The sequence below is a fragment of the Phyllobates terribilis genome, unplaced genomic scaffold (assembly GCF_046119375.1).
Source record: "Phyllobates terribilis strain yellow unplaced genomic scaffold, ASM4611937v1 Scaffold_5__5_contigs__length_657084704, whole genome shotgun sequence".
In the NCBI taxonomy this organism is placed as follows: Eukaryota; Metazoa; Chordata; class Amphibia; order Anura; family Dendrobatidae; genus Phyllobates; species Phyllobates terribilis.
In genome coordinates this window covers 396,417,660-396,435,849 of record NW_027362765.1, presented here as the reverse complement: position 1 = coordinate 396,435,849, position 18,190 = coordinate 396,417,660, and positions in this window count along the sequence as shown.

Sequence of the window (18,190 nt, the reverse complement as noted above, 5' to 3'; positions counted from 1 at the left end):
TATTGCAGTATTGGTTATATTTCTAACTTTTTATTTCAGGGGAAGGACCCTTGTGGTTAATATTCTGCAGCCTCTGAAGGATTTCCCAAAAGCGGATATCACAGTTGAATATTACAAAGAATGTTAAAGAGATTTTATAATTAGAAGATACCAAGACCAAAATACTGTCACATTTCCTCTTTCAGTTGCATCATGTATGTCACAATCATTGTGACATTTTGTCCTTAATCTTGTGTCCTGACATTTGGTGAACTCTTTTTTTAAACATATGTAGATCAGCAAAAATACTGCTGCTAATCAAAGTTAGGCTCCGTTATGGGGCCATGGTGGTCTCTTATGGGAACATGGTGGCTGTCCCTGTGGCTGGCTGCTAATTTGACACTGTGGCAAATGATGTTATGGGGGCACTGTGACGGGCTCTGTTATAAGCACTGTGGCAGGTCTGTTATGAGACACTATGACTGGCTATTAATGGGACACTGTGGCAAATGATGGTTACAGTGGCAGTGTGGCTGACTATCATAAAGGCACAGTGGCAGGCTATGTTACATATGCAGTGTGGCACTGGCTGTTTTATGGGGGCACTTTGGTTGAATATGTTATGGGGGTACTGTAGCAGCCTGTGTTAAGAAGGCAGTGCCTTATGGGGGCACTGTTTGACTATGTTATTGACGCGCTGTGTTAGGCTGTATGACGGAGACACTATAGTAGCCTATGTTATTGGAGCATTGTGCCTGGCTATGTAATGGGGACACTGTGCCTGGTTATGTTATCTATGTTATGGGAGCACTGTGCCTGTTTATGTTATGAGGGCACTGTGCCTGGTTATGTTATGGGAGAACTGCGCCTGGTTATGTTATGGGAGCACTGTGCCTGGTTAAGTTATTCTAAGTTATGGGAGCATTGTGCCTGGTTATGTTATGGGAGCACTGTGCCTGGCTATGTTATGGGAGCACTGTGCCTGGTTATGTTATGGGAGCACTGTGCCTGGTTAAGTTATTCTAAGTTATGGGAGCATTGTGCCTGGTTATGTTATGGGAGCACTGTGCCTGGCTATGTTATGGGAGCACTGTGCCTGGTTATGTTATGGGAGCACTCTGCGTGGTTATGTTATGGGAGCACTGTGCCTGGTTATGTTATGGGAGCACTGTGCCTGGTTATGTTATGGGAGCACTGTGCGTGGTTAAGTTATTCTAAGTTATGGGAGCATTGTGCCTGGTTATGTTATGGGAGCACTGTGCCTGGTTATGTTATGGGGCCACTGTGCATGGTTATGTTATGGGGTCACTGTGCCTGGTTATGTTATGGGAGCACTGTGCCTGGTTATGTTATGGGAGCACTGTGCGTGGTTAAGTTATTCTAAGTTATGGGAGCATTGTGCCTGGTTATGTTATGGGAGCACTGTGCCTGGTTATGTTATGGGAGCACTGTGCGTGGTTAAGTTATTCTAAGCTATGGGAGCATTGTGCCTGGTTATGTTATGGGAGCACTGTGCCTGGTTATGTTACGGGAGCACTGTGCCTGGTTATGTTATGGGAGCACTGTGCCTGGCTATGCTATGGGAGCACTGTGCCTGGTTATGTTATGGGAGCACTGTGCGTGGTTATGTTATGGGAGCACTGTGCGTGGTTATGTTATGGGAGCACTGTGCGTGGTTATGTTATGGGAGCACTGTGCCTGGTTATGTTATGGGAGCACTGTGCGTGGTTATGTTATGGGAGCACTGTGCCTGGCTATGCTATGGGAGCACTGTGCCTGGTTATGTTATGGGAGCACTGTGCCTGGTTATGTTATGGGAGCACTGTGCGTGGTTATGTTATGGGAGCACTGTGCGTGGTTAAGTTATTCTAAGTTATGGGAGCATTGTGCCTGGTTATGTTATGGGGTCACTGTGCCTGGTTATTTTATGGGAGCACTGTGCCTGGTTATGTTATCGGAGCACTGTGCCTAGTTAAGATATTCTAAGTTATGGGAGCACTGTACCTGGTTATATTATGGGAGCACTGTGTCTGGTTATGTTACGGGAGCACTGTACCTGGTTATGTTATGGGGTCACTGTGCCTGGTTATTTTATGGGAGCACTGTGCCTGGTTATGTTATGGGAGCACTGTGCGTGGTTATGTTATGGGAGCACTGTGCCTGGTTAAGTTATTCTAAGTTATGGGAGCATTGTGCCTGGTTATGTTATGGGGTCACTGTGCCTGGTTATTTTATGGGAGCACTGTGCCTGGTTATGTTATCGGAGAACTGTGCCTGGTTAAGTTATTCTAAGTAATGGGAGCACTGTACCTGGTTATATTATGGGAGCACTGTGCCTGGTTAAGTTATTCTAAGTTATGGGAGCATTGTGCCTGGTTATGTTATGGGAGCACTGTGCCTGGTTATGTTATGGGAGCACTGTGCCTGGCTATGCTATGGGAGCACTGTGCCTGGTTATGTTATGGGAGCACTGTGCGTGGTTATGTTATGGGAGCACTGTGCCTGTTTAAGTTATTCTAAGTTATGGGAGCATTGTGCCTGGTTATGTTATGGGGTCACTGTGCCTGGTTGTGTTATGGGAGCACTGTGCCTGGTTATGTTATGGGAGCACTGTGCGTGGTTAAGTTATTCTAAGTTATGGGAGCATTGTGCCTGGTTATGTTATGGGAGCACTGTGCCTGGTTATGTTATGGGAGCACTGTGCCTGGCTATGCTATGGGAGCACTGTGCCTGGTTATGTTATGGGAGCACTGTGCGTGGTTATATTATGGGAGCACTGTGCCTGGTTAAGTTATTCTAAGTTATGGGAGCATTGTGCCTGGTTATGTTATGGGGTCACTGTGCCTGGTTGTGTTATGGGAGCACTGTGCCTGGTTATGTTATGGGAGCACTGTGCGTGGTTAAGTTATTATAAGTTATGGGAGCATTGTGCCTGGTTATGTTATGGGAGCACTGTGCCTGGTTATGTTATGGGAGCACTGTGCCTGGCTATGCTATGGGAGCACTGTGCCTGGTTATGTTATGGGAGCACTGTGCGTGGTTATGTTATGGGAGCACTGTGCCTGGTTAAGTTATTCTAAGTTATGGGAGTATTGTGCCTGGTTATGTTATGGGGTCACTGTGCCTGGTTATGTTATGGGAGCACTGTGCCTGGTTATGTTATGGGAGCACTGTGCGTGGTTAAGTTATTCTAAGCTATGGGAGCATTGTGCCTGGTTATCTTATGGGGTCTCTGTGCCTGGTTATTTTATGGGAGCACTGTGCCTGGTTATGTTATCGGAGCACTGTGCCTGGTTATGTTATGAGGGCACTGTGCCTGGTTAAGTTATTCTAAGTTATGGGAGCACTGTGCCTGGTTATATTATGGGAGCACTGTGTCTGGTTATGTTACGGGAGCACTGTACCTGGTTATGTTATGGGGTCACTGTGCCTGGTTATTTTATGGGAGCACTGTGCCTGGTTATGTTACGGGAGCACTGTGCCTGGCTATGTTACGGGAGCACTGTACCTGGGTATGTTACGGGAGCAGTGTACCTGGCTATGATACGGGAGCACTGTACCTGGTTATGTTATGGGAGCACTGTACCTGGTTATGTTACGGGAGCACTGTACCTGGCTGTTATCTATGTTATGGGAGCACTGTGCCTGGGTAAGTTATTCTAAGTTATGGGAGCATTGTGCCTAGTTATGTTATGGGGCTCTGTGCCTGGCTAAGTTAGCTATGTTATGGGAGCACTGTGCCTGGCTAAGTTATCTATGTTATGGGAGCACTGCGCCTGGCTAAGTTATCTATGTTATGGGAGCACTGTGCCTGGGTAAGTTATTCTAAGTTATGGGAGCATTGTGCCTGGTTCTGTTATGGGGCTCTGTGCATGGCTAAGTTAGCTATGTTACGGGAGCACTGTACCTGGCTATGTTACGGGAGCACTATACCTGGCTATGTTACGGGAGCACTGTGCCTGGCTATGTTACGGGAGCACTGTGCCTGGCTATGTTACGGGAGCACTGTACCTGGCAATGTTACGGGAGCACTGTACCTGGCTATGTTACGGGAGCACTGTACCTGGCTATGTTGCGGGAGCACTGTACCTGGCTATGTTACGGGAGCACTGTACCTGGCTATGTTACGGGAGCACTGTACCTGGCTATGTTACGGGAGCACTGTACCTGGCTATGTTACGGGAGCAGTGTACCTGGCTATGTTACGGGAGCACTGTGCCTGGTTATGTTACGGGAACATTGTGCCTGGCTATGTTACGGGAGCACTGTACCTGGCTATTTTTTTTACGGGAGCACTGTACCTGGCTATGTTACGGGAGCACTGTGCCTGGCTATGTTACGGGAGCACTGTACCTGGCTATGTTACGGGAGCAATGTACCTGGCTATGTTACGGGAGCACTGTGCCTGGCTATGTTACGGGAGCACTGTGCCTGGCTATGTTACGGGAGCAGTGTACTTGGCTATTTTATGGGAGCACTGTACCTGGCTATGTTATGGGAGCACTGTGCCTGGCTATGTTACGGGAGCACTGTACCTGGCTATGCTACGGGAGCACTGTGCCTGGCTATGCTACGGGAGCACTGTACCTGGCTATGTTACGGGAGCACTGTGCCTGGCTATGTTACGGGAGCACTGTGCCTGGCTATGCTACGGGAGCACTGTACCTGGCTATGTTACGGGAGCACTGTACCTGGCTATGCTACGGGAGCACTGTACCTGGCTATGTTATGGGAGCACTGTGCCTGGCTATGTTACAGGAGCACTGTGCCTGGCTATGCTACGGGAGCACTGTACCTGGCTATGTTATGGGAGCACTGTGCCTGGCTATGCTACGGGAGCACTGTACCTGGTTATGTTATGGGAGCACTGTACCTGGCTATGTTACGGGAGCACTGTACCTGGCTATGTTACGGGAGCACTGTACCTGGCTATGTTACCGGAGCACTGTGCCTGGCTAAGTTATCTATGTTATGGGAGCACTGTGCCTGGATAAGTTATTCTAAGTTATGGGAGCATTGTGCCTAGTTATGTTATGGAGCTCTGTGCCTGGTTATGTTATGGGGCTCTGTGCCTGGCTAAGTTAGCTATGTTACGGGAGCACTGTGCCTGGCTATGTTACGGGAGCACTGTGCCTGGCTATGTTACAGAAGCACTGTGCCTGGCTATGTTACGGGAACACTGTGCCTGGCTATGTTACGGGAGCACTGTACCTGGCTATGTTACGGGAGCACTGTACCTGGCTATGTTACGGGAGCACTGTACCTGGCTATGTTACGGGAGCACTGTACCTGGCTATGTTACGGGAACACTGTGCCTGGTTATGTTACGGGAACACTGTGCCTGGCTATGTTACGGGAGCACTGTGCCTGGCTACATTACGGGAGCACTGTGCCTGGCTAAGTTATCTATGTAGCGGGAGCATTGTTCCTGGTTATGTTATGGGACCACTGTGGCAGGGCATGTTACAGAAACATGAGGACTTGCTATGTTATGGGAGAACTTTGGATGGCTCTGTAACACTGAAGAAGGCTGTGTTATGGAGGAAGTGCATGACCTGAAAACCTGTAAGATATATACACATATATATGTATATATATGTATATATACACACACACCCATCCTTTTTCCCATATCCATAGGTATATTACATGAATGATCTAATTTGCAGTTCTTATCTCCTACTCAGAGGGGTTTAATTCTTTTGCAGCTGTTTCCTTCAGCATTGCAGCACTCTCTTCTCAGTGTTATTTACCCATGCATCATTAAGCATTTTCCTAATTCTCACTTACAGCCTGAATACACGATTTATCCATTATATAATTGTTCATGTCGCCAACCGCTTGCACATTGCATCTGTATACGATAAACAAATGGATCAAACTGCTTATTAGGAGAATCAATGGATGTGATTGAAATATCAGGCGTCTTGTAAACTTCCAGAAAATACAAAAAGTAACATAAGAGACAATTCCTCAGTAGGAACTAACCTACTTCTTGTTATGGGCTGCAAGATATGGATGCTCATTCCTAGGTGACAGCCATCATGGCTTCTATCCCAGGTCTGGCAGTAGTTATGGTTCTTCTTTCCATAAATCCCAAAGCAAATTTGCTCTATTATCACTTTATACCTGTCACAGCCCCAGATCATAAAAGGGTCATGACTTATGCAGATTTACACCAAAAGAGGCTGTTTGGGGGTGCTCCAGAGCTGAGCATGGGTGGGACTTAAAAGGGGTTGTCCCAAATGTCCTATTAATACATTTGGATATCGAACTCGAGAGGTTATCTATAGTGGGACAACCCTGAGATTAAGAATTGATCTGTTGGGAGGTATGAAGATGTGCAGTTCAGGAGTCTTGAAAATCTGCACATCATCCCCTATAAAAGTTGTAACTCTAGGGCCTGGGGGCTCTCCCTTTTAAGGTAACATGTCAGCACATTTTTAGATATGAAAGTAGTATAACCATGTAGGAGCTTGCCCCTGTCACGGGTGTATCAAGTGTGACAGACAGTCACTCTGGATCCTGCTGTAGAAGGTCACTGTGCTTGGCATTGCAGACGCCTTCTTGATCTTCTCATCTCTGTAGTGTAGTGATATCCTTCTCCCTTTAGGATCCAGCAGCGACCTCCATTTTCTGCTGCTAATTGACACACCCTTGCTTGGTAGTTAAAAACTCTTAGTGTCTCCAGAGAGTCACTGGTGATAGTTCTATGTTCCTCTGTCCATGCCTGGAGTACTAGTAGTCAGCTAGTTTTTTCTTGGACGTCCCTTGGAGGACGTCCAATCTCTCTGGTGTCTTCTCAAGCTAAGTGTATCCCCTTTGTTTGTTTTCCTTGTTGTCTTTAGTTTTAGTGGGGCCTGACACAGTGTTCACCCCGTCCTCTGCCTACCTAGGGCCTAGCTCTAGGGATATTCAGGAATTAGGTTCCTGCTCGGTGATAGGTGTGGAACCTAAATAGGAACGATAGGGTAGTCAGGGTGATATTAGATCTACCTAGGGGACTCCACTCCTCTTTTCCCTTGTTGTTGGTCTCCCTTCCCCCTCTTCCTGTCGTTGTACACTTGTTCTTTCCCTCACCTTGCGTGACAGTTCCCCGGTAAAAATGATACTTTTTTGTAGAGATCTGATGTGCCAGTCTTGAGAAATCTAGAATAGAAGCCACATAAAAATCAGGCTGCAAGTGCACTGAGTGCGTGGAAGAAGCAGCCCAAGTGCATGGACATGCCAACAATTTACTTTCCAGACAATTTGCATTTGTCTTCTAGGATTGATTTCTTACAACTGGCACATGTGATCTCTTTGTTACTTATCACATTATTGCATCCAATACTCCGGCTGCCAATATATCTGCCAGGTTGGATTCTTTTCTCTTTAGGATTCCTTATGTCTGAACTTACTGTGGGTTTTGACCCAATTTATTCAGCGCTGACCACTAACCTCTATATTCCCACAATCTATCTGTTCCACCCCAGTGACAGAGAGGTGCGATTTTTTAACACCTAGTAGACACATTTTTTTGTAGTTTAGTTCTAGGAGAAAATTACTGTATATAGGAGACTAAGACTTTTCTTCTTAAAGAAATATTGCGAAATTGATGCCAAATAGAAAACTTTTATATAGACTTATTTTATGAATTTTTGCTCCTGTCTATTGCTGCTCATCCTCTATCATATTGTAAGACGACCAAGGATACTGCATGATTTCTGAATGGTTAAATATAAGTTATTGTTTCTGGTTTGTAATCTCTCTCTGATTGGGAACTAATTGTTATCTTTTTGTGTATCCTGATTTCTGTTAGCTGCTGTCATGAAAACCATGTGTAAATCAAAATCAGCAACAGTAATTCCTATATCCTACTGGACTTAAATAGTGGCCATCCACACAAAAGGACCGATCACCGCTCCTGATATGTCAGTTTTAGTAAATAATTATATCCCCATTTGAAATAACAATCCAGAAGCATCGGCCATTTCTCTATTTCTTCTATGAACTTATTGTCATACTAGGTATGGGAAGGACCCAGCATACGACGAAGAGGGGGAAGCCCAACAACTATGGAAAGGGAGAGTGGCAACCCCTAGGCAGATCTAATATCACCCTGCCTACCCTATCGTCCCTATATAGGTTCCGCACCTATCGCCAAGCAGGATACCTTAGCCCTAGCTGTCCCTAGAGCTAGGTCCTAGATAGGGAGGGGAAGGAGTGAGCACTAGTCAGCCCCACTGCAACTAAAGACAAACAAGGGAAACAGACAAGGGGATACACTTAGCTTTGAGAAGACACCAGACTACAATCCACAAAGGAACTCCAAGAAGAATCTAGCCAACTGCTAGAACTCCAGACCTGAAAAGAGGAATTTACACTATCAACAGGGATTCTTTGGAGAAACTGAGGGTATTTAAAGATCCAGCTAGGGTGTGTTAATTAGCAGCAGAAGGTGGAGATCACCAGAGGGTCCTAGGGAGGGAGACCTTCTACAGCCGGATCCAGAATGACTGTCTGTCAAACCTGACACACCCATGACACTTATGAATAAATTGGATGACACCAGTTGGTGGGAAGTGTCCCTATAAATTTTGGCACTGTCCAATCAGTGCTGAATTTATAAGAAAGTGTAGAGACACACCCCACTCACAAGGTTTAATGGTAACACCTAGTTGTCAATTTAAACATTTCTAGGAGGAATAACAGAGGGAATGCTGAAAGCAGAGTTCAAACAAAAAATGCTGAAGAATTTTTATGTTATGAGAAACAAAATACTTTTTAATGGGAGCAAAGTAAATGTACGGAGGATGTCTGGTGCGCGTGCCAGCTTCATACACAGTGGGTTCTAACTGCATTACACAGCTGGCACCTGTCTTCAACAGCAGCAATCAAAACTTGATCCAATCACTTCTGTTTAACCACTTAAATGCTGCTGTCCATTACTGACATTGGCATTTAAGTGGTGCGATCAGGGGTGAAGGGTTGTTTACTCAGCCGTGACCCTCCCACTGCAACATGATTGCATAGGAGATCGTTATATTCACTATATAGTGCAAGCGATCAAATCATCAAGTTCCCTGGAAGGTTAAAAAAAATAGTAAAAAAAAAAAGTATGGTAGTTAAACAAAAAGTTGAAATCATCACCCTTTTTTTCGAAAAATAAAAGTATATTGTCGAGTCAGTAAAAGTCAGATCTTTCAAAATATAATAGTATTTTACCCCATGGTAAATTCAGAAAAAAAATAGAAATCAAAATGGCAGTAATGCCTTTTTTCTGTTACTGTGTCTCCTAAAAAAAGATAGAATAAAATGTGATCAATCAGAAAATTGTATGTACTCCAAAATGGTACCAATAATGACATCAGCTTGATCTGCAAAGATCAAGCCCTGATTCAGCTCAATCATCACTAAATCAAAAAAAGTTATGGAATTTAGATAAAAGGTGACAAAAAAACAAATATTTTTTAAAAGTCATAATATATTGAAAAAAAAACGAAACATTTGTTATCACTTAGATCGTACTGACCCGGAGAATCAAGTTACCAGATCATTTTTACCATTCAATGAATGCCATAAAAACAAAGAAAAATAACCCCCCAAACAATAACAAAATTATTACAACTGAAACTCGTCACGCAAAACAAAAAGCACTCATATGGTTTGACCGGTGGAAAAAAAAAGTTATGTATTTTGGAAGAAAAGTAGGAAAAAACTAAAGTGCTATAGCAAAACTTGGCTTCTTTGGGAAGGAGTTAAATGTAGAGGTTTGTGGAAGACTTGCCCGCTTTTCCAGTGGTGCAGGGGATCTCCTCTACTTTGGAATGCTAGACAAAAGATTAAAATAAAATTAAAAAAAGAATTTGAAAAATAATAAATTAAGATGAAAAAATATTCAGGCCCTCCTCACGCCAACCCTACATGTTACTACCGTACTACTGTATCTCATATAGTGACAGTGAGTGTCAGACCGTTGAGGTTAGTAGGTGACGTCAGGAATAAATAATGATCTTGAACAAACAACGACTATTGAGAAATATTTGTTCCCTTTTAGTTGGACGAGCGTTGATGTTTGCTAGCGGCAATCTGGTGTGTTCAGCTGCCACCTACTGCTTCCTGGCAGTAACGTCAGTGTCTTACTACTATTTATTATTCAGCCTGAACGCCTGGGACTCGCACTTCCAATGACAGAGGATAACTCATCACGACCTGCTTATTTGCGCATAGTTTCAGTCCTATCTATTACATTCCTATATTATTTGGTCATATTTTATCCATTATGTGTATTTGGATCTGCCTGTTTTTTTTTGCATCACATAAAGTACAAGTCAAAAGTTTGGACATTTGCTCATGCAATGGTTTTCTTTGTTCTTAATGAAATGTGCACATTGCGGATTCACACTGAAGGCAGCAAAAACCTAAAAAGAGCACACATGGGAAACAAGGACTAAGAAAGACATGTGAAGCAAACCAGAATATGTGGTAAACCTTATTCCTCAAATTCCCCCTTTTAATCTGATGACAACTTTACACCCCTTTGGCTTTCTTTCAAGCAGCTTCATCAAGTCAACACCTGAAATGGCTTCCAATGAACTATGCTTCTTCAAGAAAGTGTTTGCAACCATCAAGTGTGTTTTGCAGAGGCATTGTTGGTGCACCGCTCCATACAATGCTAAGCCCTGTTCCACAAATGTCCTAAGCCAGAATATGGCAAGAACCACTAAACTAAGTAAAAAGAAATGACAGTCCTTCATCACTTTAAGACATGTAGTTCAGTCAAACTGAAAGATTGCTAGAACCTTGAAGGTATCTTCAAGAGCAGTCATGAAAACCCTCAGTTGCTATGATGAAGCTCATTCTCATGAGGACTGCCTCCTGGAAATGAAGACCATGATTTAGTTTTGCTGCAGATGATAAGTTCGTTAAAGTTACCAGCATCAGAAACTGTAAATTGACACCACCTCAGAATACAGCCCTCATAATTGATGAACAGACATGAAGTAGCAGGCACAGCTTAACATAACTTGTACAGAGGACAATGTGAAAGCAGATCTTTATGGTCAATTTGCTGCAAAGAAGCCACCAATGCAAAGCAACACAATAACTGGACAGTAGATCAGTGGAAATATTTACTGTGATCTAGCAAGTCATGTTTTTGTGAGAAGTAGACAAGGTGACTGGATGGTTTCTACATGTGTGGTGACCACTATGAAGCATGGAGGGGATGTGTAATGGCAGGGGGTACTTTGCTGGTGACACTGTTGGTGATTTATTTTAAATTCATAACACATATTCCCAGCATGGCTAACATAGTGTAAGCACCTGTCTCATCTTTAGGGCCGAGCTCATCTCCTCTCTCCTATGGCCCTTTGCTCTGCTCCATTTCAGGTCATACAAGTGACCTCATTTTACAAAGCCTTTTAAGGACCACTTGGACACACAGAATTGAGACAGTAATGTGTTCAATCGCTTTTCGTTTGTAGTTTGCACTATTTAGTGTTTTCTGTTGCATTCATCTTTGCAAACTCCTGTGAATTCTACAAACCCTCTGACCTTCTGGCTACCCCTCTGCTTGCTATCTGCTATTTAACCCATCATTTGCGTTAAGCATCACAAACAGATATTTAGAGACTATTCATACTATGCTGCATTCATTTTTACAAATTGTGTTTTCTAAGAACCCTCAGATCTGTTGGTTAATGCTCAGCTTGATACTTACTGGTCAACCCATTGTTTGCTGTAAGCATCACAAACTGTTTTTAGAGTGTGTTCACATTATGTTGCAATCTGCCGTGTTTGTTACCTTCATCTGTGTACTCCTTCAGACTTGAAAATTTTCTCTTCATCTGTCCCTCAATTCTGTGGCTTCTGGAGTTTCCAAGCCCTTACTGTTCCTTGTGCTTTCCAGAATGTTGTGCTTATGCCATGGGCCCCTGTATTCCACCCTAACCTGCATCTTTGTGAATCCACCTCACTAGGTGAACCTAACACACAGGATTCTGCAGAGATATGCCATCCGGTCTGGTTAGCACTTAATGGAACCATCTTTTGTGTTGCAAGAGGACAATGACTCAAAACACATGTACAGGCTATGTAAGAGCTTTGTGACCAAGAGGGAGAGGGATGGAGTGCTGCCTCAGATGATATGGCCTCCATAATCACCCATCCTCAACCCAATTGAAATGGTTTAGGTTGAGTCAGACCATAGAGTAAAGGCAAAGCAGTAAACAAGTTCTCTGTACTACTGGGAATTCCTTCAAGACTGTTGGAAGCCATCCCAGATGACTATCTGATGAAGCAGCTTGAGAGAATGGTAATGGTGTGCAGAGCTGCCACTAGGAATTTCGGGGTCCCATACTGCTAAAATTTTGGGGCCCCCTTGAGATTCCACCCAGCCTCCACCTCAGATCCGCCTACACCCCAGTTCCCACTCCACCTCTCGAACCTTCCACAGTCAAAATAATCCCTCACCCGGCCCCAGATCACAAAAAATGGAGACGCTACAGGTCTCGGAAAATGGAGTTTTTTTAACCAAAATTTGGATTTTTTTTCACCACTTAAATAAAAAAAAAGAACCTATACATGTTTGGTATCTCCGAACTCATAATGACCTGGAGAATAATATTGGCAGGTCAGCTTTAGCATTTAGTGAACGTGGTAAAAACAAAGATTCAACTGTGAAATTGCACTTTTTTTTGCAATTTTACCGCACTTGTTTCTTTTTTCCAGTTTTCCAGTACGATATTTGTAAAACCAATGGTGTCATTCAAAAGTACAACTTTTCCCGCAAAAAATAAGCCCTCACATGGCCATATTCACAGAAAAATAAAAAAGTTATGGCTCTGGGAAGAAGGAGAGCAAAAAACTAAAACGCAAAATGCTCCGGTCATGAAGGGGTTAAAAATCAATAAATTCTAGAATATAAATACACCCCAAAACATAACTCAAACTGTGATAATGTAACAAAAAATATAGTAGTCAAGAGTAAAAAAAAAGGGGGGGATGGGGACACCCTATTTGTCAACAATTCATGTTCCTACCTTCTGGTTGGCACCTTCTGGACATGCAATCGTCGACTGCTCTTGGTTGTCCTCGTCCACAGGGCGCAGCAGCCCCCTCACAGGGCCTCGCAGCCCTCTCGCAGGACCAGGCAGCCCCCTCAATACACACGCTGCCTGCTGCCGCTGATGCCGCCGGCTGTCCCGCCCCCGGGCCCCAGTCCTCAACATGCACTGCGGTCTGACGTGCGTGCAACACGCTGCCCTGCTCTGAAATTAAAGTGAGCATGCAGCGTGCGTACATAACATGTGACCGGCGGCGTCACTGCGTCAGGACCATGATGCACTCGGCACCCGGCGGCGGTTTAAAGGTATAGCGCATATTTCCATCCGCCGGGTGCGGGGGGGTGCATGTATGTTAATGACTAGAACTGTGCGTACCTGAGTCCGGGGGCCCAGTGAGTAGAAGCAGAGAGAGGGAGGGCCCAGGCAGGCTGCCCGCGGGCCTGCCGGCCGGGCTAGCCGTGCCCTCCCTTTTTCCTTATGCTCACTGGGCCCCATACAGTAGTAAGGGCAGTAATACCCTGATGGCGGCCTTAATGGTGTGTATAGCAGTCACCAGAGTAAAAGGAATCTAAGATTTACCACATATTCTAGTTGATTTCACATGTGTTTCTTTACTCCTTGCTTACATTTGTGTTCTTTTGTGGTTTTGCTGCCTTCAGTCTGAATCTATAATGTGCACATTTCAATAAGAAACAATAGAATCATTGCATGAACAGAAGTGTCTCAACTTTTGACGGGTACTGTATACTTAAATTTTGCTATGTTTTTCTCCAACAGGAGTGACAATCTAATATCCCTGTCTCACACACTAGGGACAACTTCATAGAAAGCTAATTAAAGTGAATCTTCTTGCACTGTCTTCCAAACTACAAGCAGAGTCTCACTGCACGATTGCAGCCAGGCATATTTTTCTCTGAAATGCCGTTAAAGGTCCGGCTGGGCATAAATGACTCGCCCACCCTGAGCTGCGGTGGTTACTCGGAGCCGGGTCGGTGTAGGTGTTACGGGGGATGCAGTCGTGGCCTGGACCCGTTCCGTACCCAGGGCTGTCACATTAAAAATAATGGGCTTCTTTTAGGATGAGTGGTATTTCGACACATCTCTTCAACAACTGTTAAGAGGAGACTTTGTGCAGCAGGCCTTCATGGTAAAATAGCTGCTAGGAAACCACTGCTAAGGACAGGCAACAAGCTGAAGAGACTTGTTTGGGCTAAAGAACACAAGGAATGGACATTAGACCAGTGGAAATCTGTGCTTCGGTCTGATGAGTCCAAATTTGAGATCTTTGGTTCCAACCACCGTGTCTTTGTGCGACGCAGAAAAGGTGAACGGATGGACTCTACATGCCTGGTTCCCACCGTGAAGCATGGAGGAGGAGGTGTGATGGTGTGGGGGTGCTTTGCTGGTGACACTGTTGGGGATTTATTCAAAATTGAAGGCATACTGAACCAGCATGGCTACCACAGCATCTTGCAGGGGCATGCTATTCCATCCGGTTTGCGTTTGGTTGGACCATCATTTATTTTTCAACAGGACAATGACCCCAAACACACCTCCAGGAGGTGTAAGGGCTATTTGACCAAGAAGGAGAATGATGGGGTGCTACGCCAGATGACCTGGCCTCCACAGTCACCAGACCTGAACCCAATCGAGATGTTTGGGGTGAGCTGGACCGCAGAGTGAAGGCAAAAGGGTCAACAAGTGCTAAGCATCTCTGGGAACTCCTTCAAGCTTGTTGGAAGACCATTTCCGGTGACTACCTCTTGAAGCTCATCAAGAGAATGCCAAGAGTGTGCAAAGCAGTCATCAAAGCAAAAGGTGGCTACTTTGAAGAACCTAGAATATAAGACATATTTTCAGTTGTTTCACACTTTTTTTGTTAAGTATATAATTCCACATGTGTTAATTCATAGTTTTGATGCCTTCAGTGTGAATGTACAATTTTCATAGTCATGAAAATACAGAAAAATCTTTAAATGAGAAGGTGTGTCCAAACTTTTGGTCTGTACTGTATATATATATATATATATATATATATATATATATATATATATATATATATATAGTATAAATATAAAAAACATCAAAGAGGCCCTGGGGTGGCTGCAGGGCATGGAGATCCCGAGTTGGACCTCCAGTAGAGCCACTCCAGACAGGTTTTGCTTCTGAGGTCTGAGGTAGAAGTGGTTTTGTATAAAACCAATAGGGAGCACCTAAATAGGTGCAAACTATATACAAGAAGTCAGTCTGTCTACTGCTTAGCGTCCGCAGGGACAAATGTCTCTCTGAACTGAATCCGGGTGTAAAAGGGAGCATAACATAAAATAACAGTTTAAACAAAGGGGAGATACATCTCCCGGGGCTGCTTAGAAGTGGTATCCCCACCGGGGAAATGGCTCATCTTTCCCGACGGAGCCTGACCAGTCCTCTGCGGGTAGGTGAGTGTGGGTATCCTCCTTGAACACCCTGTGGACATCCAGGGCGTACCACCCACGCTCCCCATGGTGGCGGGTGTAGGACACCAAATCGCCTGGGTAGAGGCTCCGGCCAGGGTGGCCCTGCTCCAGCCGCGGCTCGACGTCCCGCCAATTGACGAACACGTCCCGGTTGAACTGTGGGCTTCCGATGAAGCCCCATCCTGCCACCTGGTGGAAGCGCACGATAACGCCTTCTTCTCGGGGGCTTGGACGGGTGGCCTCCGCCTGACGGGCCTGTGACTTAGCAGCCTTGGCGCGCACCTCTAGACGCTCACAGCGGACCCGCTTCTCCCGTCGCTCTTTCTCAAACTGGAAGAGTTCTTTGCGACAGGTCTCCTCCCGCCTCCGCGCTTCGGTCTTGGTTTCCCGGTGGAAGCCCATCAGGTCGCCCCCCCCGGTTATCCCAGGCAAACTCTTCTGCCGCCGGGCAAGCGACCGGTGGCGCGGACAGCGGCTGTAATGGGGTTTGCTGCGGGCTCTCTATCTGTGCGGCCCAGTCCGGGTTGGGGCAGGTGTTCACCCAGGTAAGCGCAGGGTTATCTGGACCGGGAGTCGGGAGGCATAGCAGGTCTCCGGCAGTGGCGGTGGCTTGGACCTCAGCCTCTGGAGCCAGAAGCTGCTCCCATACGATGGCGCCCGGGAATAGGGGTGCCGGCAGGATACTTAGGAGGGCTTTGGTGCGTCCCGCGCCCGGGATAGGGGTTTTAGCCTTACCCGCACTTGGGCTGCACGGGGCCTCCTAGGCTTCCTCCGCCTGGGCTGAAGCCTCACTTGTCAGGTGCAACGAGCTCTGGCGGCGGTCCTTGATCCTCTGCAACACTTCCTCTCTCCACTCTGCGTCGGCCAGTCGCTGGGCCTCTGCGACCCTCCGGGTCAGGTCTTGCGATTCACCACGAAGGAACTCGGCCTCCTCCGCGGTCAGGTGGATTCTCTCCATACCGAGGGAGGTAGCAGCAGGTGGGCCAGCGACGGAGGACATCTCCATTGCTGCTTCTGTAGCACCCTGAGGATTCGGCTGCTACAGGGGTATTGCACCTCAACCCAGAGGTGTGATATTCTACTCCCGGGTAAGGATGGAGTGTGGAACTGAGCTAGTAGGCTGCATGCACTACACACATCCCATTTCCGGGGAACAGACCGATGGTACTCCCACTAGAGAAATGTGCAGGTACGACAGTGTCTGTTCCTGGCTGGAGTGGGAGGGGGGTGGAACATCCCAGTAGTGTAGGGGCAGATAGGGGGAGCAGCCTGGGTAAAGCTAAGAGCTCATTGGGTGCTGGTCACCTGAGCTCACACATAGAGGGAGTATTTAAGGTGGGCACCATCTTAGATCAGGGTCAGTCTGTGAGACGTCAGTCAGTCAGCCACAGTCAGTCAGTCAGACAGTCTGTCTGAGAGCCTGAGAAGCAGAGCAGAGGAGAAGAGAGAGAGACCCAGAGGCGCAGAGGGGACCCCAAGAGCCCATAAGAGAGCTAATAGGGTGAAGGGTCGGCAACAGGGTACCGGATCCCAAGCTGGCAGAGGCTACAGCACACCTTAGCCAGGAACCGGAGGTCGTGGGCAGGATCTGCCACGATCACCCACTAAATCCACCCGGAAGGCAGACCAAGAATAGGGTCAGGGAGCCCAGAGGAGGCTTGACCAACAAGAGGCCCGAGGGAGCCGGACTTAGGTGGATCCCTGGTGGGAACGGCCAGAAGAAGGAAGAGACAGAAAGGAGCTCAGGACCACACTCCGGAGTTGCCTGGGAGTTGACCGAGTCCAGGACCTGGTGGACGCAGCACGGCTTGGGTGGTCACTGCTGTACACAGTGACCCGAGCAACACCAGTAAGTAAAACCCTGGAACTGCATTTTATGCCTCTGAGTCTCCTTGCTGCACCTTCACAACCACCATCCTCCACGGCTGACCCCCTGAGGCTATACCCCTCCCGTTGGGGGTTATACTACCTAAGCTGCACTCACATCATCAGCCTCAGTGGACCCTGCTGCAGCGGCGGCCGTATTGACCGCAAATCAACGGGTGGCGTAGTCGACACAAAGAACTCTAATAACATCTGTAGGACTGCCACACACTGAGCTTGACACCCTGGGCACGGACCGGGTCACCGCCACTCGGAGACTACAACCCCCATCTGATCCGGCTCCGGGTATCCCTAACAGCACTGGCCCAGGGGGCGCGTCACTTCCATCTTTGCTGCTGTGTGTGGTCTGTCTCTCCTCCTTCTTTTGGGGTGGCTCCAGGGCGGCTGGCTGATGGGCACTTCTTGGGACATCCCATCCGTCTTGACGGACACTACTATGCGGACTGTCTCTGCTGGAGGGGGCGGTCTGCACTTTTGGCGCCATTGGGGAGCCAGGCCCACGATGGGAGGACTTTGGTTGCTGTTGTTTTTGCACATAATGGCGTCCTTTCTTCTTGGGCGGCGCCACTTTAAGTGTGTAACGACAGTCTTTTTGTGAAAAGGCGCACAGTACCTGTCGATAATGGTTATTAAATTTTCCCCGTTGAGCGGGCAAGCAATCCTGCTGACTACGCCAAGTTGTGACTCGCTCACCCTGAGCTGCGGGGGTTACTCAGAGCCGGGTCGGTGTAGGTGTTACAGGGGATGCAGTCGTGGCCTGGACCCGTTCCGTACCCAGGGCTGTCACATTAAAAATAATGGGCTTCTTTTAGGATGAGTGGT